Here is a 25,176-nt window from a genome sequence, read left to right on the forward strand (position 1 = left end):
TACAGAGAGGTGGAAAGATCCTCTTAGCGCTCATTAATTGTAATTTTCAGGATTAATGCAAAAGATTTGGCAGCTTGACAGAAGAGAGTTTTAGCACAGATAATTTGCTGCATCTGGCTGGAGCAAGGGAAGGGTCAGCGGCTCCCCCAGCCCCACCAGTGACAGGTGAAGAGAGGGACAGGAATAACCAGACAGGGAATAGGGATATAAAGCACCTGAGAGGTGACAAGATGCATTTTAGACAAGACAGTGTAAATATTCATGTGATTTATGAGACTAGCAGACTTTTCATTGATGATTATATTGAATGGAGGGTTATTTAGAAGCTGAGGGGATCAATACAGCAGCTGGGAGTCAAAGCAACAGAAAGAAAAGTGTATTTTGCAGTGCCTTCTGTGTGAAGTGCTTTCACTGCCCCTTACACCTCAGAGTGAGCTTCACCATATAGATCCATATCCATGTATACAGTGCTGGACATCCTTCCAGAGTGTCCAGCCCCTTCCAGGGCTGGGCAGGGAGCCCCACTCCAGCCAGGCTGTCGGGCAGTTGAATGGCTCTGGTGGAGAGGAAGGCCAGTCCTGTAGAGAGCACCAAACCAAGCCTTGCCGATGTTCTGTCAGAGATCCAGCTCTGGGCTGGATCATGTTTTAAGCTCAAATCACCACCTTCACTGCCATCCTGAGCAGCCTGGTTTTAGGCAGATCAGAGGGCAGGGTGAATATCAGAGGCACAACAGCCTTTGGTGAGCAAGTCTGAGCTCTCCAGGTCTGCTAAACCCAGCTGCTGTAAGTGGGGACTTGTCCTGCTTTTGGCTGGCATAGAATTAATTTTTCCTCTTAGTAGCTGGTACTGTGCTGTATTTTGGGTTCACTGTGAGAATAATGCTGATCACACACTGATGTTTTTGTTGTTGCTGAGCAGTGCTTCCCCTAAATCCAGGACTTGTCAGTGTCTCATGCTCTGCCAATGAGAAGATGCAGAAGAAACCAGGAGGGAGGCCAGGACAGCTGACCCAAACTGGCCAGAGGGCATTCCATACCATGAAGTGTCATGCCCCATAGAGAGACTCGGGGGAGTTGCCTGGGAGACACAGATGCTGCTGGGTGAGGGGCTGGGCCTCAGGCAGCAGGTGTATTGAGAATCACTTCTTTCTCTTGGGTTTTATCTCTCTCTCTCTCTCCTTTCAATTAAATTTATTATTATTATTATAATTATTAGTATTACTTCTACTATTTTATTTTTCTTTATTTCAATTATTAAACTGTTCTTATCTCAACCAAAAAGTTTTACCTTTTTCCCTCTGATTCTCCTCCCCATCCCACTGGGGAGGAAGTGAGAGAGCAGTTGCATGGTCCTTAATTTCTGGCTGCAGTTAAACCATGACAGGACCATATATGTCTTCCCTGACCCATCCCATCCCTGCCTGCACCTTGGAGCCAGGGGGAGATCAGAGAATCATGAAATGGTTTGTGCTGGAAGCAGCCTGAAAGCCCATCTCATTCCAACAAGATATGTGACAAAGGCTTTATAAATGTGATATCTTTGTGATGGGGAGCAGAAAAAGACCAGGAAAATGATTCCTTGTGTGAAACAGGTTATTCTGAAGCACATCAGGAACTTCTCACCTCTGCCTAGCCACTATGGATCTTGTGAGTGTTTCTAAGTATTGGGTTTTACTCCCTATCACTTTTTACTACATTTATTCCTTCAGAAGAAAAATAACTCAAATGTCCCTAATCTCTTTAGCATGGAATTTTAGATTTTAATGGGTTTGTTTTAATTTGCACATATTCTTGTTAATAACGAAATCTGTTTAACGGGACTTAAACCAAAAAGCCTGTAATGGTAATTCAAAACATAAAACTCCAGTGCATTTCTGTAAGAATTCCCTGTTAATATTCTTAAGGCTTTTTAATGGGTATTTTAAGTAGGCATTGGTATTAGCAGAAACATCACACAAATTAAAATTAGGCTCTTCGTGAATATTTTAAAATGAATATTCACAGACTCTTCAGCATGAAATTAAATCTAGTTACATTTGATGGTGCTGGTATGTTTTAAGGAAGTATACTTGACTGAAAAAAGATTGTGTTGCCTGTGAACTTATTACTGATAGTTCATTTAATTTATTACAGGCCGTTGAATGTAACAATCAAATTTTATATAGCATAGCCTTAGGAGCCAGTGTGAGGCTTTAAATCTGTGGAGATGGAACCTGAGCCAGTAAATCACTGGTGGAATTAGGAACAGGGACTTCCCACTCTGGCCAGCACTCTTGTGTCACTTGGCTGGGTGATAAACCTGCCACGCTGCACTCAGGGTGCTCTGCAATGGGGAATCTGACTTCAGGGATTTGGGGCTGCCCTACAATTGGGCCTCTAAGAAATCTTAGATTTTTTGCATTTTTTTTGCATCGGGGTCACCTGTTTCACAAGTGCATTTGGACCTTGCAGAGGTTTGTGACTTCTTGCAGCTCCCTCTTTGCTCTTTGTCACCGGCTCTGCTTCACCTGCTGCTGAGGGCTGGTAGAGCCACTACAGCTTCATGCCTCTTGCTTAACCTCTGCTGGAATTAGCTCCTCTGATGCTAGGGAATGTATAAAGTATCAGTGAGTGGGCAATTGTGTCCTTTCTTCACATATCTTTGCTGCTCTTTGCTGAATTTTTTCCCTATTCTGCTTTTCTTCTGACTATACAGAACTAAGCTCAGCCTTACAAAATCCAGGTTACCACCCCCAGCTAGAATGGCAGCAAAGCAGGTGCTTAAAATTAAATATGTGCAAATCCACTGCAAGTCCAGTGGAGTGAAGCATATGGTAAAATTTAAGCAAAAGTTGAATTCTGAGCTGATAGCTTTAGGAACACACTTTTGGGCTGAACTGATAATGTGATGAGGAAACATCCCAATCTGCCACAAGAGAATGCCTACATGACCCCCTGCCTGTTGCTATCATCATGGGATAGTCAGATTCAAGATCTGCCCCAGTTTTTCTCTTTTATTTTGACAATAACACCTTGTGCCTGCCTCTAGGTCCCAGGAATCCGCCAGCACTTCCCCTGATGTATCTTGGAGCCCTTAAGACACAAAAGTAGAGTGTCATCTTTCTGCTGAAGTACACCACAAGAACCTGTCATTCCCTTGATACACTACAACAGGAGGATGGTCCCTCTTCAAAATACATCACTTGGGATAGTGGCATTTTGAGTTACATGGTGCCAGGATGGCAAGCGTTTGAACCATTCACAAATGTAGACAAGACAGGGTCAAAATATATCTCTAGTTTTCATGTGGGCAGCTGGACTATCTGAAGTGATAAAAGTCACATTAATGTCATTGCCATTTAGTGGACAGCAAGGAAATGAAGTTGGATTAAAGCTCTTCAGTGCTTTGGGTTCCTAATTGCAATTTGCAATAGTCCCCAGCAGGTGCAGAGAGGCTGAGGAGGGCACGGGCTGCCCACCTGCACCTGCAGGTGGAGGCTGGCCCAGGAGCTCCTGGCAGAGCAGGATGAGTTGCACACCCCAGGTGTGCTGGAGGATCAAACCCCCCAGGAAGGCAGTGGGATCTGTGTGAATCCACTGCCTGTTTTTCTGCTGTTAGGACACTGCTGATTGCACCTCTGGCTTGCCTGGATCTGAAGAATGTGCTGCCCGTGCTGCACATTCCCGTATTATTAAAAAACAAATGGTGAAAGTCTTTGCTCTGTAAGGTCTCAGCCTGCAAAGCACTGTGTGTGTCCCCTGTGTCCCCTGGTCCCAGCACTGCTGTGAGTGCTCACTGGTGCCAAGAGCATAGCCTGTAACAGCACCAATGCTTAAAGATTTCTGGAATGACTGTCTCAGTTGGCATTCTTTGTCAAAACTATCTCCATGAAGAACTTGTGGACTAATGCAGGGCCAACTCTTCAACCAGCATGAGCCAATGTGGTTCTCTGGAAGCTAAATGAAGGATCTGCTCTTCCTTGGTGTCTGCTTTAGCTATGCAAGGAAAAGGAACAATTCTGGCAACTGGATGAGCAGTTCTGTGATGAATTGGTGAATTTTTTTATTTATTGTCTTGATGTTGCTCTATTCTACTGCTGGGAAATTATGCAAATTCTACTTGTACAGGAAAAGAATACTGATAATTAAGAAATGTGCAGCTTGGATTTAAGATAATTTCATAAATCCACACTAGTGTCCTCACACAGCAGAACACTGATAGCTGTGGCAAGTGCTGTCTGACACAGAGGACAGGCTCCTCAGCCCTCCAGGAGGTCACTTCACACACTTTGGATGGGAATGGGGTGCTTACATGAGAGGAACAAGGCAGTGGAAAAGAGGGCTGGGCTAGAAAGCAGAAGGACCTGGCCTCCTTTCAGGCCAAGCTCTGCAGGTGTAGTTAAACAGCCTTGGCTGTTTGGGGTTCATACTGCTCTCAGGACCCTGACTGAAGGGCAGCTCAGCACGTGGAGGCGACAAAGTCAGAGGTCCCCAGATGGAGTTCTTGCTGCAGTATTGCACATGGGAACAAATTCCCAAGTTCCTCAGCCTTTCCAATGCTGGGTATTATGGCAGGGTGCCAGGTTGATCCTGTGGTGCACAGGGGGATGTGTGGGCCTCAGCACAAACCTCAGCTTTAAAACTGCCTGAGTGTAGAATCAGATGCTTTTATATCCAGACACTGCAATTTCAACCCAAGGGGGAAAAAAAAAGAATCCTAAGTTGCTTGTTACATGAAATAAAAGAAAGATCTACTGATTTAGGAGTGACATTTTGAGGATTCATGGTTGGGTGGTCAGTGAAATTCCTCCTGCATGCACAGGGCTGCCCAAAGAGCCCAACCATGCTGGTCTGAAGGTCTTTTGAAAATCCAGCTGTTCCTGACAGCTGAAAATCCAGCCCTAGTTATGGAAGTGGAGTAGGTCACCCCTTAGCCCCAGATAGAATTAACACAAGGATAGCTTATTTTCAAATACAGCAGACCGGCTTATTTGCATAGTCTCCACACAATTTATTGAAATTTCCCAGAATCTCAACCAGGGGGTCACGTTAGCAGAAGGAATATTAACCTGGGAACCTCCACAAAACACTTTACCATTACTTTCTTCTATCAATATATTTTTCTCTCAATACAGCACTGTCACTGGGCAATTTAATTCTCTTCTGGGCACAATTGTCAACCTGTTTTCCAGAAGGGACACATGCCGCAGGATTTATTTTATTCCGTTTAAGTAACTATGACCAGTTGTCATAAATTGAGGAGTGGAAATTGCTCATTCCCTAAGGCTCTCTAACAAATGAGATCAGAAGTCCAATGAATGCATCTTGCAAAGCTTTTCAGTTCAATTACAGATATCCATGTGCAACTGGTAATGCCACGATCAGTTCAAACAGTATCATTGCAGGTGTGAAAGACCTGCAAATTGAAGTCTGTTTCACATCAGTATCCAACATGTGACTGGAAAGATTAAAAGGAAAATTTTCAAGGGACAAAGGATGGACAATTAATGAGCCCTGGAGTGGCTCTGAAACAGGTAGCACAGCAAAACAACTGTAAAAGGAGAAGCCATCAGAAATGAGCAGTTTGGTGCCAAGTTTCAGGAGGAGATTAGTGGAGAGTTTCACTGGATCCATTAGTGTTTGCAAAGTACTTGTAGACTGGATCAATGAGCATCACAGAAACTCCCAGGAGGAAGTGAATTAAAAGCTTTTTCTTTTTTTTATAGTGGGAAGCAAATAAAGCAGCGCTCACACACCAGCTGAGACTAAGACTAAGACAAGGCACTTCATGGACCTCTGGCCGAGTGAGTGCTGTCTGTGCCGGCCTGGGACAGGGTGAGGTCAGCTGGAGGAGTATGTGGCCATGATAAAACGTAGTGATGGCCAGCAGAGGCTGGACCAGAGCTTTTAAAGTGACCTGAAGTCAATCTATTTTGAACTTTGGGTTTTTGATCTTCAGTTCTGAGCATTTGGTGGGAGGTGGCCATTTGTAGGTGGGCAATAAACTCTGTGACTTGGTTTTAGTGGAAACAGTAAGAAGGTACTAAAATCCTGAGAGCCACCTTAAAGATGCAGCACTAGAGCTTCAAATGATTACGCCAGCACAGCACCACTGAAGCTTCCCGAGTGCTGTTGATTTACACCAGTGGAACATCTGGCCCGTATGCTTTGTATTATTAAATACTTCTGCGATTATTATGTGAACAATTAAGATTCATGGAAATGAAAAAGCAGGCTATGAATTGTGCCTTCCCTGCAATTCCGGAGTAGGAATCGCTGTGGGAATGCACTGCTCTGCCTTTTACTGTAGCTGTGCAGTTTATCTGTGGGTTTTTCTAGAAACCAGAAAGTGAATGGGACCTTGGGAGATTTTCCGGGTTACCTTCTTCCTCCAGGGCAGTGTCATCACAGAATCACAGAATGGTTTGGGTTGGGTTGGAAGAGATCTTAATGCTCATCTAGTTCAACCCCGCTCTATAGGCAGGGACACCTTCCACTATCTCAGGTTGCTCCAAGCCCCCTCCAACCTGGCCAAACACTTCCAAGGATGGATAAGCTTCAACCCTGTCATATTTCCTCAAGATGTTCTTAAAACTCTGGCACTTGAGACCCTGCAGTGTATCCCAGTGCTCAGTACTGGTGCTGATATAAGAATCTTTTCCCCAGTCCAACTTACCTCTCTCCCTGGCTGTGCTCAAGCTCTCCAACTTCTTGTCCTGTCCACCACTGCCCTGGAGCAGAATACAGTCCCTTCCCCTGCCCAGCAGTCCTTTGTACACAGAGCTTGTCAGTTGGTTTTGTGTAACATTCAATCTGGTCAATCATGTTGGAATTCAAAGCTGAGGAAGTCCAGACAAGCCCAAGTAAATTTTAACACTGCAAATTCTTTATTATTTCTTTCCATAAGCCTGATTCCCTTTCATGGTTTGCTGCTGAAGTGTAGAAGTACATCCAGCCGTAAGAGAAAAAGATCCATCTTTCAGCATCAGGAGATTAAAGGAATAGAGTGAGATAACGTTTTGCAAACCTGAAAGGATTTGAAAATCCCTCTCCTGCTATTTCTGGAAAAAAGTCAATTGCGGGGCAAGATTATCTTCATTAATAGTGTGAGAATGAGTGTTGGCTGTAAGTTTTGTTTAACCTGAAAAGCAGCATTCAGCAGCTGAGTTTCCACATCTAAAATAATATCCGGAGAATCAAAAATTCTTTGCCACACGTGAAATCATCCTTTGGTTGTGTAATGGAGCTCAGCAGTGCAATGTGTGGGAGAGCAGGATAACCTTTTAACATCCCCACAATCCCCAGGGACTGGCACATTGCTGATTAACAGATGCTTGGTGACTTGAAGTTCCCCAAGTTAAAGCTTTGTATGTATTGCACAAGTCACTGGTTTTATTGAGAGCTTGGGAAAGACATAATTTTTGGCTTTCATCCTACTTTTCAGACGTGGCATGATGTAAGTGACTGCTGTGAAGTGAATGCAACTGTTCAGAGAGAGAGAGAGAGCTGAAGCAGTGTTGTGGGAACTGCTCTGCAGGGCCCAGCCCATGGTGCCCTGCTGATGGGAGCCACGGACACCTTCTCCAGGAAGTGTTTGGGGGGCTCGCCTCAGCAGCACGAAGCACAGGCAGACATGCCCTTTCCAAAACACCCCTCTCTCTTTGGGAATTCGCAGAACCACAGAATGGGTGTGGTTGGAACAGACCATGGACGTCACCCAGTCCACCCCCTCTGCTCAGGGATGGAGTTTGGCATGTCTGGAGTGCAGAGTTGTTACCTGGGGTTTGTGTTCACTGGTTCCATTTGGGCTTCGGGCCATGGACTCAGTGTGTAACCTCTGCTTCTTTGTCCTCACTGATACTGGCTCAAGGGAAAAACATCCATTTCTGTGCTAAAGACGAGGCTGCAGGTAACTCAATTAACCAAAGTACCGTGGTTCAGTGGCAAAATTAGGGAAAGGACACAGAAACTGCCAGAGACACTCCTCACAAAGATTGAGACTTTCTCTTGAGGCCATGTAAGGTTTTTTTCCCCACTGACTTTGGATTCAGCAGGTCTTTCTGGAGGACTTTCATTTATGTCTGGAAGCCAGGCAGCTCTTACCTTTTCTCCTCCTGAAGGCATCCAACCTTTGGTCAATCACTGCCCCCCTGCCACAGGAGCTGCTCGGAGAGCCAGGGCTGTGTGCAGGAAGAAGGGCTAATTAACAAAATCTCCACTCCAAGAATTCTCTATTTTCAGGGCACTCCTCCACCTGCCAAGCTGTGCTAATGTTAGCAGGGCATGGCGAGAGCAGCTTTAAAACTAGTGCTGGAAAAATCCCAAACCCTGTCCCTGAACAAAATGCCACAATCTCCCAAAAGACTTGTATGACAGACAGAGAGCCCTGTAGCTGTCAGCTCTTCATGCCTTTGGGAGTCTGCTTATTATTTTTGAATACTTTATCTCTGGTGGTTCTTCTAGCAGTGTCGCCTGTACAAACAAAAAATAAGGGTCTGAGGAGAGCTGTCTATAATTTTTCATATAAATAGGATAACTCTAACTTCTGCTGTTGTTATAGTAATAATAACCTGCATTTTATTTACACTTTATAGGAACAGAAGAGGTGCATTTTAGAAGCAAGGTGTGTGGTTGGTCTCAGCATGTGCCCCAGCGAGGTGAGCAGATACAGGCTGGGGCCTTTGCCAAAGCAGCAGAGAGGTGAAAGTACTGAGAACCAAGCAGAGGCAGAGCGAGGGCTGCAGCACAGCCCTGCCCTCCCCAGTTTCATCACTCACGCTCGAATCAGTGACATTTCATGTGCGAAGGGCAAATAAATACAGGAAAATTCTGTGGAGATGGAAGAGCAGGGAGGTGTGCAGAACGAAGGCTTGGGTGAGTGAAGGTTTTGTGAAGAGAATCAGTGGCTGGGACTGCTTGACAGAATTATACTTCATTACTGACGCTTCACAGCCTTGATTTTCGTATTTATTTGTGACTCTTCTTTTTTAAACCATGGGCTCTTTTGACATGAGAGTCATGCTGTGTAAAGCACTATTGATTAGAGTTTCTAATTTCATGCCATTACAGCATGACCATTGGGGAATGAAATGTATTTTATTTTTTCCACCACAGCTATGCCAGCAGTGTTTGGGACGCAGCCATGGCACAGACTGTCAGCAGCAGGCATTTTCAGCTCAAGATCTTTGCTGTTTGAGCCAAAAGGCGAATTTGCCCAAGGTCTAAGCCTCAGCTCAGTGTGCTTTTCCTGGAATTAAAACACATCAGTTACAAAGTGTATTTTGAGGCCAAAGGTTTCCAAAAGGATGGCTGACTTGGGGACTTTCCATTTTTCAGTCAGGACTGCAAAAGGCCATTTACTCCCCCACCATTTTTTCCCCATTTTCAGTCATACCTTCTGTCTTTCCGCAATCTCTGGTTTGCTGCTCAAAAAAAAGAATGAAATTTCTAAAGGTATGGGACCACAGCATCTGATGTGATCATGTAATGTACATAATCCCCATTAGGTACAAGCTGCAAGAAGGAACTGACTGTAAACCTGAGAAAGACCTGGACCAGCCTTATTAAAAATAGTTTTCTCCTCTCACATGCCAGATTTGGACCCTTCTGGAATTTCCTAAGGAAAGGGTTCATTGTCAGACAGGGGAGTTGGTGCATTAATAGCATCTCATCCTGTTCGTGCTGCCTGGGGCCATCTTCCCTCTTCCTCCTGGTATATTTCAAAACCCTTGGGCTTTTTGGTCTGTCCCAAAACAAATTCTGAGATCTTTCTTTTAGCAAAAAAATCACTTCTTTTTTTTTTCTCAAAGACTTGTATGAGGTAAAGACAGCAGGAAGATAAAATCCTCCTAGGTCTGTAGGTGAGCTTGGCTGTAATGAGTTTCCCTAATGCTGTAACTAACATGGCTTGTGTTCCCCTCTGCTTTTCCCTCTGAACAGGAGACGTGCACTGGGTGTCCTGAACTAATGAAGCTTTCCAGCAGTGCAGACAAGCTCTAACGGAGCAGCCATGGACGTGTGAACCCCTTACAAATGGCCAGATGAGAGAAGAGTGAACGCTTGAAATCTGTCAAAGGGGAACCAGCTGAGAAAGTTCTTTGAGTTCTGCTTTTTTGCAGGAGCTCCTGACACCCACCAGTGGGTGATGAATTAGTGCAGCACAGCTGGAGCTGCTCACGGGCTGCAGATGTGAATCCCAGAGCTGTTCCTATGTGTACTTGAGCACTGGAGGTTTTGTGGCCAGTTTTGGGTTTCCCTTTGCAAAAAGACATCAATGTACTGGGACAAGAATGAGAAAAACTGGAGTTTCAAGAAGGGAAAGGGGACATCTTACTGCTGTTGATGACCTTAAGAGGAGGGTGTGCAAAAGGCAGAGTCAGACTGTGCTTGGAGATGCAGTGACAGGTCAAGGGGCAACAGGCACAAATTGCAGCATGGGAAGTTCTGATGAGATATGATGCCAAAAGTGTCCACCCTGAGGATGGTCAAGTGCCAGATGAGAGGCCAGAGAGGCTGTAGGATCTCCAGTTTTGGAGATGATCAGAACTCACCTGGACAAGGCAAGCTGGTTAGTTGGCCCTGATTTGGTTTGGAGCCACCCACTTCCAAATGGGCATCTCTTGATTTCATCACACCCTGGGATGTCTCCTGATTCCATTATGGGGTGTGGTGAGATATTCCGTCTCCCTCACCTCCATGGGGTGATTAGCCAGCACCCTTTAGGGCACAGAGCAGGTCAGCCCCTGGGAATGGCTGTCAGGCAGTCAGCCCAGATGGGTCACTTTAGTGCCATGCTGGTTCTACCCTTGTGTTTCTAGAAGGTTCCCCAACTGACAGCTGTATTTTAAAATACAAAAATCCATGTGCTTCAGGCAGTGAGCAAAAGGCTTTTTGGCCTCAGCCTGGTCTGTAACATCTCAGAGCCTCAGTTAGATGTGGATGCCTCATCCCTGGAAGTGTCAAGGCCAGGTTGGACAGGGCTTGTGGGCTAGTGGGAGGTGTCCCTGTCCATGGTAGGGTGTTGGAACTAGTTAATTTTTTACGGACTTTAAGATCCCTTCCAACTCAAACCATTCTATGATTCCACGATTCTATGATCCTTTTAATGTTCTCATCACGTCACATATATGGCCCTGCTCCAGTTTTCACCGTGATACAGGGGCTTCAAACAAGGATCTGGCCCTCTCTCCTGCACAGCCTTGGCTTCGTGCACCCCCTGCACACCTCAGGCTGGCGCTGCTGGAGATTATGTGAGAGATGCCATCGCTCACTGTCCTCTCCTGCCACTGCCCGGTGTCAGGCTCCCTGAGGAGCAGCAGCCTGCAGTGCAGCCCAGGAGCCCTGGGAGGGGAGTGCTTGGCCCTTTCCCAGCACTCAGGTTTCAGTGTAACCCAAGCCAGTGAGCTCCACACCTGCCTGCTGCCTGCAGACTCCTCCGGGCCGCCGCCGGCCTGCTGACATTTATATACCTTTCTAAATATCAGGGAAGTATTGCTGGGAGAGGGAACTGTGCAATGAATGACACCAGCTTGCAGCAGCAAAGGGAAGAAGGTAGTCGAGAGCTGGATCGTAGTGACCGTGCCGATACCCCTGAGGAATGAAGCCTCCTGAGGGAACAGAGCCTTTTCCAGCAGATCAAATGAACTTCTTCAGCATTAGCCCTGAGTAAACGCTGGTCCAGCTCATAAAACATCCTGGAGTGCAGAACTGTTTACAGATTTTATTTGTCTTGAGCCTTGTGCTTTGTGAGATCAGAGGCATTTTTACTACACGGCTTTGTGCAATATCATTCCAGAAACAAATGCCATGTGGATGTTTACCATAATGAGGGAATACATTACAGCCTGAAAGGATGGCAGTGTCTAATAGAAATATACTTCTGGAGCACCTGAGGGCCAATCCCAAGGGTGGGCTTTCCTTGCTTCTTTTTACCCTTTTTACTCTGGTTTTCACTCTCCCTGCCGCTGGATGCTTCCCATGCACAGGGCAAAGAGGCAGGACGGAGCCTTCCCTCCCTGGTGGAGGGCTTTGGTTTTGGGGAGCAGTTCCTGGTAATGAGCTTTGGGTGTGGGGAGCAGTTCCCCACAGAGAATTACTGGAGGGGCAGCAGCAGCAGTGCACACCCAGCCACCTTGAGTCATCCATGAAATGGAACTTGGTCACCTTCCAGTACTGGAATTTAGCCTTTTATTTTCCAAGGAAGATGCAAGCAGTTTGTCCTTATAGGATGCTATAAAGGCACTTTTGAGAATATTATATGGTCTGCTAATGCTACAGAAAACCTCTTAAAAACTTAATTGCCTGTGACACCGAAGAGAGGAGTTCCTTGCAGGATCCTGTGTTTTGAAACCACATAGTGAGTTCTAAATACTTTCAAATGGTACGTACCTCTTTCCTCCTGCTGACAATAAGACTAATAGTTGAGCACAGGGTAAGGGAGACTGCCTGAAATGTTTCAGCACTGTTTTCTTGTTCCATGTGTTTTCACAATACTGAAAGACAGTGGCACTCTCGGTCTCTGACTAAACACAGGACAAGGAGATAGAGAGAGCTCAATAACAAAGTGACTCTAACAGCTTGGGAACATCTCCAATCCCATACCCAATTCTCTTTGCCCTCCTTCCTCATCAGCTATTCACAAACTGCTGATGTTTTAGTGAGAAAGGAGGGAAAATCATCCCAAAAACAACATCTGCTACCCATGCTTTGGAAGTAAATGGACTTCATCAGGCACAGCTTCTGTAGAAGAGAGATCCTGGAGGTGAGAAACTGTCACTGGAGCCCAGGTAGTTCTGACTGAGTGATGCCTCTCAGTCTGGCTCCTGGCACGGGCCATAGACCCAGCCTTGGCTCCTGCTACAGGTCTGCTGCCCATGAGGGTGACAGAGAGGGGCTTTCCTCACATCATTTACTCATTGCACTGACTGACCAACACTTCTATTAATTCTGGGGAACAGGAGGCCTCAAGCATTTCAGTCTGATCACCCACCCATTGCTTTTATCTTGGCCATAATATTTAGCACACAGGATTCTCTGGTCTCAGCCTGGCTGGAGCTAGCACAGGTATCTGCTCTCATTGTGTTTGTCCATTAAGGACCTGTTCCAATCTCCTCATTTCCCTGTGTGGCCCGTGACACACGATAGTACAAGACAGCAATACCCACTGTAACATGATGTGACATCTGAAACCTCAAAGGACACACAGACACAGGCTCATACTGACTGAACTGTTGATATGCTTCCTTTGCACCTGTTCTGAAAGCAGGGAAAAAAATGGGTGTGATCTATATCTTTAGCAATTTCTCTTTTTTTAATATATATAAGCATCTTGGGGGAGGGGGGGTTGTGGACAAGCAGATCCACAAAGCACAGCAGATGTCTCAGACTTCAAGATACAAGGGAACATTTCTCCTCGGTCCTCAGATGAAATGGACTGGGCTTTGCTCCAGAAAAGAGAAACGATTAATCCATCAATGAGCATGAACTTAAATGAGCTAATATTGGGTGTTTTAGTTCTGATGTATGTGCTAAATGAAGTAATCATTCGGGGTGTAAAAGTAATGGCTTTGGGAAAATGTTATAAAACACCATGGCTGAGGCAGATGGGGCTGCAGCAGCACAGAGCTGGAGCAGGCACTGGCACAGCCACCGCTCCCACACCAGTGCTGTGCCAGAGCTGCAGGAATCACAGACTGCTGGAATGGTCTGGGTTGAAAAGGACCTTAAAGCTCATCTTGCTCCACCCCCTGCCATGGGCAGGGAAGCCTCCCACTATCCCAGGTTGCTCCAAGCCCCGTCCAACCTGGCTTTGGACACTGCCAGGGATCCAGGGACAGCCACAGCTTCTCTGGGCACCCTGCACCAGGGCCTGCCCACCCTCACAGTCAGAGGAAGATGAGTGCACCAGGACTGAGCCACATGAGGCTACTCTGAGTATCCTCTGAGCATAGGATGAGTAAATACTGCTTGGGGAGACAGTTTCCAAAAGCAGTGCCAGTGTCTGGGCACATTCTGCCTGCTCTGGCCCCTGCCTCAGCAGCCTTGAGCTGAAGGTGCCTCTGCCTTGGGCTGTACATGCCTCCTCCCATTATCTTCCAGCCTGGATTCTTTGGTCCTCAAGTACCACTAAGCACAATTATACCCTTGAGCAAGGGACAGCAATTGATATTTTATCATTGGGACTTTTTGCCGTGACTTTTATACCCACCTGGAGTGAACAAACTATTACAAGTTTCATCCAATTACATTAAGTGCAGTTGGACACATGGTGCCGAGCACAGTCTCTGTTCAGTGGGAGTGAGGGACAGTCCCTTATCAGCTCGAGGCACCATCATTCATTAAAACATCATTTGCCTCTCACCAGTGGAGCCGGAGCACAAATCTATAGGATGTCATAATGAGGTGTGCTAATGAAAGATAGGCAGAGCAGGATTAACAAAAGGGTCCTCTCCACACTGTACCTGCCTCTTACTACTTTGCTCAGTCCCCATCTTTTATGAGCCCCTAGAAACGTTTCAAGGGGTGCTGGAATTGAGGCCCACAAATCCAATTAATTGCTGGTGTGGTGTGTGCCCAGAATTGTCACGCACTGCTTACAGAAATGCCTGAGTGCAGCAGAGGAGAAAAAGGAAAGTATTGGGCATACAGGACTGTAAATGAGCCTCCCACCCATCCCAGCCTGCTGTTCTTACTCTGGGCTAAGAAAATCTTTGATAATTGGTTTAGCACCTTTGCTCACATGAGCTGGTTTGGCCACCTCTGCCCTTTCAAACAGACCAGTTAGGATCTTATTTTTACTGGAATTACTTGGTCGATGTGCCAAAGGCTAAGTGGGAAATAGAGCCCACTTGCTTCCCAGGGTCACAGCTCCTTGGGCTCAGGCATGCAGGACTCACTGCTGCTTACAGGGTCATCCCTCCTGCAGCAAGTGCTGGAGAAGTGATGGCACTGCCCTCCATGCTCCAACCCCATCGTGAGCAGGTCTGGGGAGGAAAGGCAGAGTTAAAGCTTGTCTTGACCTAATCAAGGTGCCACTGGGATTCAACAAAGTGTCTTTGTGACACAGTGCTTCTTGGACTGGTTGTCTGCAGGCTGAACCTTACATTTTGTCCATCTACAAATCAGACTGTCCATTGCCTGAGTGTGAGCAGCTCAAATATTTTCTAAGTGTAAAGAGAAGATGCTTCAGAGCTGATCAATTTTGCAATGTATATACAATTACAGATCTTTGTAAGGGAGGAGAGAGGACCTGCTTTTACCAGCAGAGTTCTACATGCATGCACTTATCCCAGTACATCACTCCAGTAAATAGACCGTGACTGTGACACAGGCACAGCAATACTGGTATGAAGATGCTTTTGTCAGCACCACATTATTCACACACAGGGGTAAAGCTGGGGGGTCTCCAAAACCCCAAAACCCAGTGCACGGAGCTGGGCTGGACTGGACAAATGCCACCTACAAGTTCTCCCTGAGGCACCAGAGAAACCCAATGGTGGCATTTTCTAGAACCAGGCTTCAGAAGTCCTTTCACTCATGGAGGAGCAGGGAGTTAGGGCACTGACAATGATTTTGTGCTTCTTCCAACACTTCACATCTAATTCTGTCTATAGTAAAGCTTTTGTAAGTATAGAAATGTCATAAAAATTCACATCTTAAATCACTTTGCTGTGTCCCAGCCATAGTCTGTCCCACAGGTTACTTGTAGCAGGTGATGGCCAAGGCCCATGGTCCTCAGAGAGTATAGTATGTAGCACTGGAGAAGAGCTGAACCAGTTGGCTCGTGCTTTTAAATCTAGCTCCAAATGTGGCAGCAGGGAAGCTGTGGGAGGGAAAGCCTCCATTTCTGTACCTCTCTCAACCTGGGCACACCTGGACCACGTGGACACGTGTGGCAGGTCCAGCTGCCTGTCCCCCTGCCCCAGGACTGGAACTTGCCAGGGACTTGCCAGCGTGGTGGCAGCAGGGAAGTGTGCAGCACCCCCACACTTTGCTCCCAGGGAGCAGCCATGTGGCGATGGGCTGGAACGGTAACAACAGGAACTTACAACTTCTGCAAGTTAGTGGTCATGCAGCTGTCTTCCCTGCCTTGTGTGTGTGCAGTGTATAAATACATACATTACATTTAGCCTATTCCTTGTGTTTCTACTTTCCAGAGAGCAACAACTACCTGTGGCACTGGAGACCCAAAGTGCAGCTGAGAACCAGCTGCTCTAATAACTCATCTGCACAATCCTACACAACACAGCCCTGGAGGGAGTGAACCAGGTGCCTGAATGCATGGGGGAATCTTACTTTTATTTATCTTCTGCTTTTATCCAATTATCTGAATTTTTACCACCTATAATGTGTTTTTCTTCCTAGCATGCCCAGAAGAAGCACTACATCCAAGAAACCAAAGGAGAATTGCTGCAGAGACAGATGAAGTGACATGATTCAGGTCACCCAAGGGCTGTGTCTAAGAAAGGAGCTGAACCTGGGGTGCTCCCAGCAGGGACTGAGTACAGTGTAGGCTCTGGATGTACCTGGATGCCATTAAAGGACAAGGATTTCATAGCTGGAAAGGAACCCACTGTAAGTCCTGTCCCACCTCTGAAGCCAGTGAGACCAGCAGGTCAGCAGAAGATACTTTCTAATATTTTCTAATATTTTCCTTTTCCAGGTCATGTGCACAGCTTACTGGGAAAGGCACAGCATGCCCACAGCTGGGCAGGATGTGCAGCTGATTTCTTCATTTGCCTTTTTGGTTCCTATTCTCATGTTGATACATAGCAGTCCAGCGCTGTGAAATTGACTTTTCTTTTTTTGCTACTCCCAGAAATACCATTTTGCAATGATTTTTCCATTTCTAGAGTGGGTCAGGTTGTCATGGTCAGTGTCCCTGTTGTGGTGTCTAAGCAGATTAGGGAGGTGGCACAGGGCTGCAGCAGAATGGCATAGCCAGAGCTCTGCCACCAGCACCAGAAACTTTGAGGGCGTTCCCCAGAAGGCTCCTCAGGGGGTAGGAACCCAAGCAGATTCTTAAGTAAATGTTCCCATAAGAAACTCTTCTAGAAAAGCTGAAACTGAACTTGAACCAAAAGTGTAGGAGACGACCACAGGATGCCAGAATGGTTTAGGCTTGAAGGGACCTTAAAGACCATCTAGTTCACCCCCCTACCACGAGCAGGCACACCTGCCACTACACCAGCTTACTCAAACACTTGACCTTGCTTCAAACACTGTTAGAAGAAACTCTCTTTGGCCAAAATCTAGCTATATTCCTGCACTCCAGTAAGCCTGGCTGCTGTCTCCCTCCTGGAGATGACTTAATTCTACAAGGTTCCTCAGCCCAGGCTCTCTATGCCTCAAAAGCAATTGTTTGTGCTGTAGCTGGGAAATGTGTATCATCACAGTTGTCTTTTTTTCCACTGCAGAGTAATTAATCGATATTTCTCATGGAGGGCAGTCAATTCTCATTACTCTGGGCTTTCACAAAGCTGGTTTGTTTGGGTTTTTTCACACAAGTGGAATATCCAAGAGACACTTCATGCTAAGGCTGAAGTCTCGGTGTCACAGTCAATCTCTTTGGGCTGTGAGAGTGTGAAGGCGGCACTCAGAGGCAAATTGAAGGCAAATTTTATGTCGAGGGAGGCAGCCACAGCTTCAGAACTCTCTGCTGGTATAAAATTAATGGAGGTATTACTGCAAACTTTTCCATGCAGCTCTGTGTCAGCTGCTGTGGGCCTGTGAGACAGTGCCAAGGGCTGGGGCAGGGGCATGGCAGAGTAGAGGCTGCAAGGCACCAGCTTTTTGTTAATGCAAGATGATGGAACCCTGGAATGGTTCGGGTTGGAAGGGACCTTAAAGACCATCTCATTCCACCCCCTGCCTTGAAGGTTCAGGGACACCTTCCACCAGACCAGGTTGCTCCAAGCCCCATCCAACCTGGCCTTGGGCACTCCCAGGGATGGGGTAGCCACAGCTTCTCTGGGCAACCTGTGCCAGGGCCTGCCCACCCTCAGCATAAAAACCTTCTTCCTAATATCTAATCCAAATCCATCCTCTGTTAGTCCCAAACCATTACCCCTTGTCCTACCACAACAGGCCCTGCTAAAAAGTTTGTCCCCCTCTTTCTCACAGACACCTTTCAGTACTGAAAGCAACTATAAGGTCTCCCTGGACCCTTCTCTTCTCTTCTCTCTTCTCTCTTCTCTCTTCTCTCTTCTCTCTTCTCTCCTCTTCTCTCCGAGCAATCCCAACTTACACAACCCTGTGCCAGGAGTTAGCATGGCACATTCATGCCAGCGTGGGGCTGCCAAGGATCACAGCCCCAGCAGCACTGCCTGCTCCCTATAAATACCTGCTCCATCCTCATCCAGTGGTGTGGGGAAGGGAGGGGCACTCTGCTCCCTGCACAGGTGCAGCACGTGGCAGCTGAGTGCTGAACAGCAGCGACAGAACTGGGTTGGAGTCTTCCAACGGGCTCCCCAGTTGCTTCCTGACTCCATGTATTTTACTGTACAATGCAGCACTGGAAGTCATTATTGTTACAAAGAATCACTAATTCAATAATGCCACTACCCTGCAGGAATAACAACCACACAATATTAATGCGTTTCCCCCCTCGTATTCATTGCAGAACACAAAAGCTGTTCACAGAATGCAAGAAGACTTGAAGCAAGGACACCATTAGTGCTGCCAAGCATTGCTCACACCCAATCGAAGGGTTGGAAATTATGATTGCAAAGCACATTTTTGAATGCCATTCACAAATACCATAATAAAAAAAAAAAATTGCTAAAAGTTAAAACTTAAAATAAAAGTAGGAAAGCTGCCTGGCATTGCACGATAACGCAGCACTTTATTATTCCTCTTCGATTGTTTGACGTTTATGCCTCTGTTTAGCAAGTCTGTTCGTTATCGTTCTCCAATTAACGGAGACTTTTTTCAGATTATTTTTATGAAATTCTCATTTAATTAGCAATACAGCTGAATCTCAAATGGCAGTTTTAAAAATATCCTTCTACTGATCAAGCAGCCAAATGGTCTTTCTGAGATATTTGCAGAATTGTAAACCTTCATGTGTCTGCTAATTATCCCCCCTGCTTAGATGATGGGGATGGGAACACCTGACAATCAGGGGTTATTCACCGGACACTTTCATTGAGCATGGTGTAGAAAAATACAGATTTCACTTATTAAAACCTTCTCAGGGGCTTTTTTAAAAGTAGAGAATGGGATTTATCAGATGATTTTCAGAATCCACACAATAGATGGGGAATTAAAATAAAAGGACAAATAATAGAAAACAGGTGTGATAGGAGACGTCAGGCATTCTACAAGCACAAAGCAAAATGAGAGGAAATACACTGATAATACAATAAGGAAAAAAAAAATAAATCCAACAGTAAAATGTCAGTGAATGGGCCCTCCTGCCATACAGCTGGAGACCATTATGGTATTTAGCAACGCATACACAAATAAGCTTAAAATGAATATTTGCCATATATTGGTGGGTGTATGTAGTCTGGGAGAAAAAAAAATCCTTTAATCTACTACTGAACCACTTCCACATTTGCAGGGGAATGTGGCAGCTTTCCAGGTCCCTGCTGGTCAGCCCTCCCTTTGCTCTGTGATGCTGCCCCTCTCCCGCTCCTCGGGGTGGGTGAGCACAGGGACTCCCAGCAATGCCTCCACTGCCTGCTCCCAGCACCATGGGGATGTTTGTTAGTGGGATAAGGGGGAAACTCAGGTTTTCCTAGTACAGGGCTACAGGGCAAAATACTGAATTCGAGACAAAAGGAGACAGTCATAGAATGGTTTGGGCTGGTTGGGAGCTTAAAGATCATCTAGGTCCAACCCTCTGCCATGGGCAGGGACAACATTTTCTGTTTCAGGTTTTAAGCCTAATTCTAGCAGGACATCAGGAGACTTCTGCCTGTGCCAGAGGTGAGTTTTGGATGCTGTTGGTGTTAGACACATTCTACCACTATGGCTGTGCTGTGCTCCTACTCTCATTTATATCCCAACGGTGCTCTGAAGCCCAGAGGTAGGAGGAAGGCAAGTGAATACCAGTGTGGCCACTTCAGTGGCTGGAATGAACGTAGGGCTTGCAAGATGCCACCAGCCATACTCACCAAGTCTCACAAACTCCAAGAAGAGCTTCCAATTCAGCGTTTGGGGGCCAGGAGAGAAGGCAGGAACACCTCCATCCAGGCATTAAAGGGGAGTAATGGAATAGTCTGCTGCTGCCAGGTAAGTGGGGAGGATTCCTCTGAGAGTCACTTTGGATCTCCAGCTGCAGTAATACATTGTTATGAATCTCTATCAGTGCACTTGTAGTGCAGCTGGAAAGTATGTCTGACATTGCCTCCAGTGACCTTTTCAATATAGTCCAAGTGCTGCAGAGCTGGTCTTTCAAGAGGAATTCAAATCGAATTTACTCAGGCAGAAAGGATTGGCCTGAGGATAGCCCTGCTACTCACTTCGCATTTCTCCTTGTCATTCTCATGGAAATTGCAGTTCTTTATGCATGGTGCTTCTTCCTACGAACTGCAAATGTCTCCCTTCAAACAACAGGGACAGCCACCGTTCTAAGGGAGGGTTTGGAGTGGCCCGGCAGTGACAGCGCCCTGTCAGGCATTGCAGAGCTGCTGGCGGCAGCAGCAGTGGGAGGATGGAGGTGTGAATTTGAACACAACCTGTTGAAAGGTGACGATGTAACCGTGCGTGCTGGCACACCAAATTAGCCGCTGCACGTCAGGCACCTACCATCGTGTTAAAAAATGCAGCTCATAGCCATGGGATGCAGTAGCTGAGATTTGGATAAATTTCAGGTGCAGGGAAAGAAATTCATGGGAGAGAAATTAATTGACGGCTCTCCAAGGTGAGACAGCCAAGGAGCAACATCTGGTGCTAACACTAATGGCCCTGGGGTGAGGCCTCTGCCCTTCTTGGAGCAAAGTGTGTGTGTTTGGAAGGGGGAAATGTTGGTGTTTGCATGTGCTTTCCTGGCACAGTATGATTATTTCATACGTTTGTCTGAGGTGCTTTAAAATGTGATTTCTTTGATTAATTTGGTGTCTATATTTTCACTGTTTTGTTCGCTCCAATTTATGACAAAATTGAACAAAGTGGGTAACAAAATATAGCCCTGTCAGGCTCCTGTCTTCACGGATATAAAGAAAAATGTGAAACTGTCAGGCACACAAATGTGCCAAACCCCAAGGAAAATTATTACATTCTGCTTGACATTTACTTTAATTTTACAAAATTCTGTAATACCATTATAAATAATAATAATAAAAAGCAGCATGGAAATATTTTTAAGTGTATTTATTTTCATTTGCTAGCTTGGTGATTTATGGGTTTATTTTCTTTTTTTCCCCTCTCTGCATCAGAAGAGAGAATGAGCACCTTGAGCTCGAGTGCTGCTGCCTGCCCGACTGCAGGGTGGCTGGAGTTGGGTGTCCAAGGAAATGTGCTTGCTCACAGAAAGGGGGCAAAGTAACAGGGGACATGTCTGCTTCCAAAAGCTCTGCAAGGCTGTTGTTGAGCCCCTGCAAATTCTCTCTAAGGAACAGGTCACTGGGTCAGGTCAGTAACTGCCAACGCCAGTCCAACAAAGTTGGTTTGTGCCAGCTGAGGGTCTAAAGGGGGGCTGATCCAGCACTGCTGTGTGGGAATGGGAAACAGACACCCCAATAAGTGTGGGAAGTGAGCAATCTAATCTAAAGACTAATAGTGAATGTAGAGAAAGAGTTGAGAAAAAAGGCACAAGGGGGTGGAAGCCAGCAGCACTCAGCTTTCAGAACGGGATGAGCGAAGGCTCCTCGAAAAAATACGCATGGGTGATGCTGAGGGCCTGATCCTGCTCACCCTGCTGATGTGAGCACCACGTTCTACCCTTCCCTTGAGACCAGGGCTGGCTCCTTAGGCCACCCCAACCTTGAAACTCCTATGCAGAAGCTGTGGACTGTAGCAGTTTTTAATGGAGAGGCAGCTGTTCTGTCTGGCTCTTTGGGGGAGTTCGAAAGGCCATCAACTCACTTCATTCTCTCAACTCACTTTCTTCTGAAAACCCTGTTCTCCTCCCCACCAAGCCTCAAAGTAGAGTCACACACCCCATAGGAAATGGGAGAAAAAAACCGCTTCAAGACATCAAGGTGACTGTTCCTCTGATAGCTGAAGGCAAAGAAAAGTGTATGAAAATAATTGATGGGATCTAGCAAACTGAGCTGGCATCATTTACATACTGAACTGACAGCACGTGCCATTCACAGGCCCTTGCCACTGTAAATAATCACATACAGTGACACAGAAAAGTCTTATTTATCTCAGAAGTTAAAAAGGCACCATCTGAGTGGACAGCCAGCTTCTGGACTCCCCAAGAAAACGTTTCTATAGGAGAGGTTACATTAGATAAAGGTATATAACCTGGCTGATATGGACAAGGCTCTGATAGTCAGTGAACTCCAGGGATTTCCAGCCCATATTCATGATCCCTGTGCTCACCCCAATGGCTGATGCATTGCCTGGGACACAGCTCTGACACACTGAAGTCTAAAAACCTCAAAGGGTTTTGAGTGGTCAATATTTGTTACTTTTCCCCCTTGTCATCCCCATAGTCTCTCATTTCCAAGGTGCTTGGGTTTCCTTAAGAGCCTCCAGCTGTGCTGCATTTGAGGTTGGGTGCTCCAGCTGCTCCCCACTGCCCTCCCTGCTGCTCTCAGAAAACCACTTGGTTTGGTTAGAGGCAGGTCAGTCTAAGTAGCTGTGCTTGGGTAATCTGCCTTGTGTTGGCAAGAGTGGCTTAGAGAGTGTTCTCCGGGTTGGGATATGCAGGGGGTTAGTGACTTTTGCTGCTGAGCAAGTCCTTGCATAGCTTCTACCCACCTGTCCCTGATGGAGGGTGCACCTTGGCCATGCCATTGCATGGGAATGTGTCACATCATTGGTCCTCTAAGCCTTGGGTAAGCCTTGCTGTCCTTGGATTGCTCAGCTGGTGGGAACAGGCTTTGCTGAGGAGTGGGATGCTTTTAGAGGAAAGGGCTTTCCTGTCAGGTGAAAGGTTTTGGTGAGCTGGACTCTTCCAGCTTGTAAGCTTTAATTTGTTTTCATCTGTGAGGGATGGCTGCTCTTGGGAACTAAGCCCTGGGGAAGCAGGGTGGCTCTATCATCCCAAACAAGTCAGAAAGCTCATGCCTGCTGTTCCCAGCAGCACCTCTGTCTCCTAAAGGCCATGCTGGTTCAATGGCCAGCAAGCCTGGACCCTACATGCTGTACTCAAGTGAGTAGAGCTGCTCCTGAGTGCCAACACCAACCACCTCCTCTCCCTCTGTGGCCACCTCAGCCCCTCAGGGCTGTGCTCTGCCAGCCAGCAGGTCTCCATTCAACCTCTCCTTTCTAAAGCCCTTCTGGGACGTGAAATGTGCTGCTGCTCAGAAAAAGGCGTTATAATGGGCAGGTACCTATGGGGGAAGATGGATCACTGAGTCAGAAATCAATCGAGAGCTTGTGATGGCATCATAAATCAGGGGATGCTGAGTGTTAAAGAAACCCAACACTTGATTTATAACTTGGCACAAGCCATTTGTCGCCAGCCAAGATTTTCAGAAAGAGAAACATTTTTGTAAGCTTAATTTAACATTATTTTTTTCCACTGTGCTAAGTGTTTCTGTAGGGTTTATACTTCCCCCCACAGATAAAACTCAATTTGCAGATAAAAGCAGCCATATGACATCTGAAAATTTTGTTTCCCTTTGAAATGCTTGATGGGTTCGTGCTCTCTTTTCCCTAATCCATGGTCATTCTTCTCTCAGCCTAGACTCCTTCCTGATGTCTTTTAATATTGAGTCTCGCTGGGAGTTGGAGGCTTTTGCTGGTAGATGGCTGGTGCAAATCCAGCTCACGCTGCTGAGAAGCATTATCAGTTAATCACCGCTCTGCTGCTGATGTGGAGCTCATTTTGGTACCAGCAGCAGGTGGGCAGCTGCCTCACCTAAACCTGTCCTGTTAGCTGTGTGTCTGGGTGGCTGCAGGAGAGGCTGAGCAATGGCTCCAGTGGCCATGGGATCTGCCCTGAGCTGCAGTGGCTCAGGAAGGGGCAGTTTGTGCTGCTGCTGCTGCCCAGTGCTGAGATTGGGAGCCTGCAGTGCCTGATAGATCAGAGTGGCTTATCTGTGCCTGCATCTCAGCATCTCCAGGAGGGCATCTTCTCTCCTATGCTGCCAGCTGACGTGTCATTAATACATATATTTTTTAAATGAGGAATTAAAGTATTATTCTGGTGTAAGGGGGTTTTTTGAGAATTTAAAATTAAGCATCTGTTAATTCTAAGGTGCTCTGAGCATCAGGCTTGATGGACAATGCTGTTCCCAGAGTAGTTACCTTTTCCATGTTATTTTATAATTTGTTGGATTTTGGACTTGATTTCTTTGGGTGCCTTAAACCAGGTTGGGAAAGCACAAAGGAGAGCTATCCTGAAGTTTTCTGTTTGCCCTGGGGACACTGTGTATATAACACGTAGACAGTGGGTGGGCACAGGAGCAGCCTCCCCAGGGTCATGGCCACAGCACCGAGCCTGTCTGAGTTCCAGAAGTGTTTGGACAATGCCTTCAGGCACATGGTGGGATTCTTGGGGATGTTCTGGAGATGTGCTGAGCTAAGAGTTGGATTTGATGATCCTTGTGGGTCCTGTCCAACTCAGAATATCCTGTGGTTCTGAGATAATTGTGCTTCTTAGCTGGAAATATTTGTCAGTGCAAAGCATAGCGCACAAGGTCATGGTGGGAGTGTGCTCAGTGTGCAACTTGTCTCAGACCCACGAGTGGTTCTGACAAATCTATTCCAGGCCAAAAAAGATAACAAGCAAGAAAAAATAAAAAAAGTATGGAACTCAAATATCCTCCACTTACAAATGGTGCCTATGGTCCATTTAGCTTCATATACACAAAGTAATATTGTTCATAGGCAAAAATCCCGTGAGCTTCCCGGAACAGAGAGGATTGGTGTTGCTTAGTTACCAGTGGTACGCTGGCATGCTGAGATAAATCAATACAGCTACAAATATTAAAGCCTTTAAAATAAAATCCAAGCTGTGTCCATAGTCCCCAAAGCTTCCTCTTTACCTGGGAGCAAATGGGGCCCTGGAGCTGTGCGGGAGCCATGGACACAGTGACTGCACAGGCTGCTGCTCTGCCTTTCGCTTCTTTCT

General features: G+C 46.4%; 1 long non-coding RNA gene across 1 annotated transcript; it reads left to right on the forward strand.

Annotated features, from left to right (window-relative positions):
• Positions 1-13,858: 13,858 nt before the first annotated feature.
• Positions 13,859-17,856, forward strand: LOC116453753. The gene is made up of 3 exons (XR_004243922.1): positions 13,859-16,247; positions 16,344-16,553; positions 16,642-17,856. It is a non-coding gene; the product is annotated as an uncharacterized LOC116453753 (long non-coding RNA).
• The last annotated feature ends 7,320 nt before the right edge of the window (positions 17,857-25,176 follow it).

This window comes from Corvus moneduloides, chromosome 20, assembly GCF_009650955.1.
Source record: "Corvus moneduloides isolate bCorMon1 chromosome 20, bCorMon1.pri, whole genome shotgun sequence".
NCBI classification, from domain to species: Eukaryota; Metazoa; Chordata; class Aves; order Passeriformes; family Corvidae; genus Corvus; species Corvus moneduloides.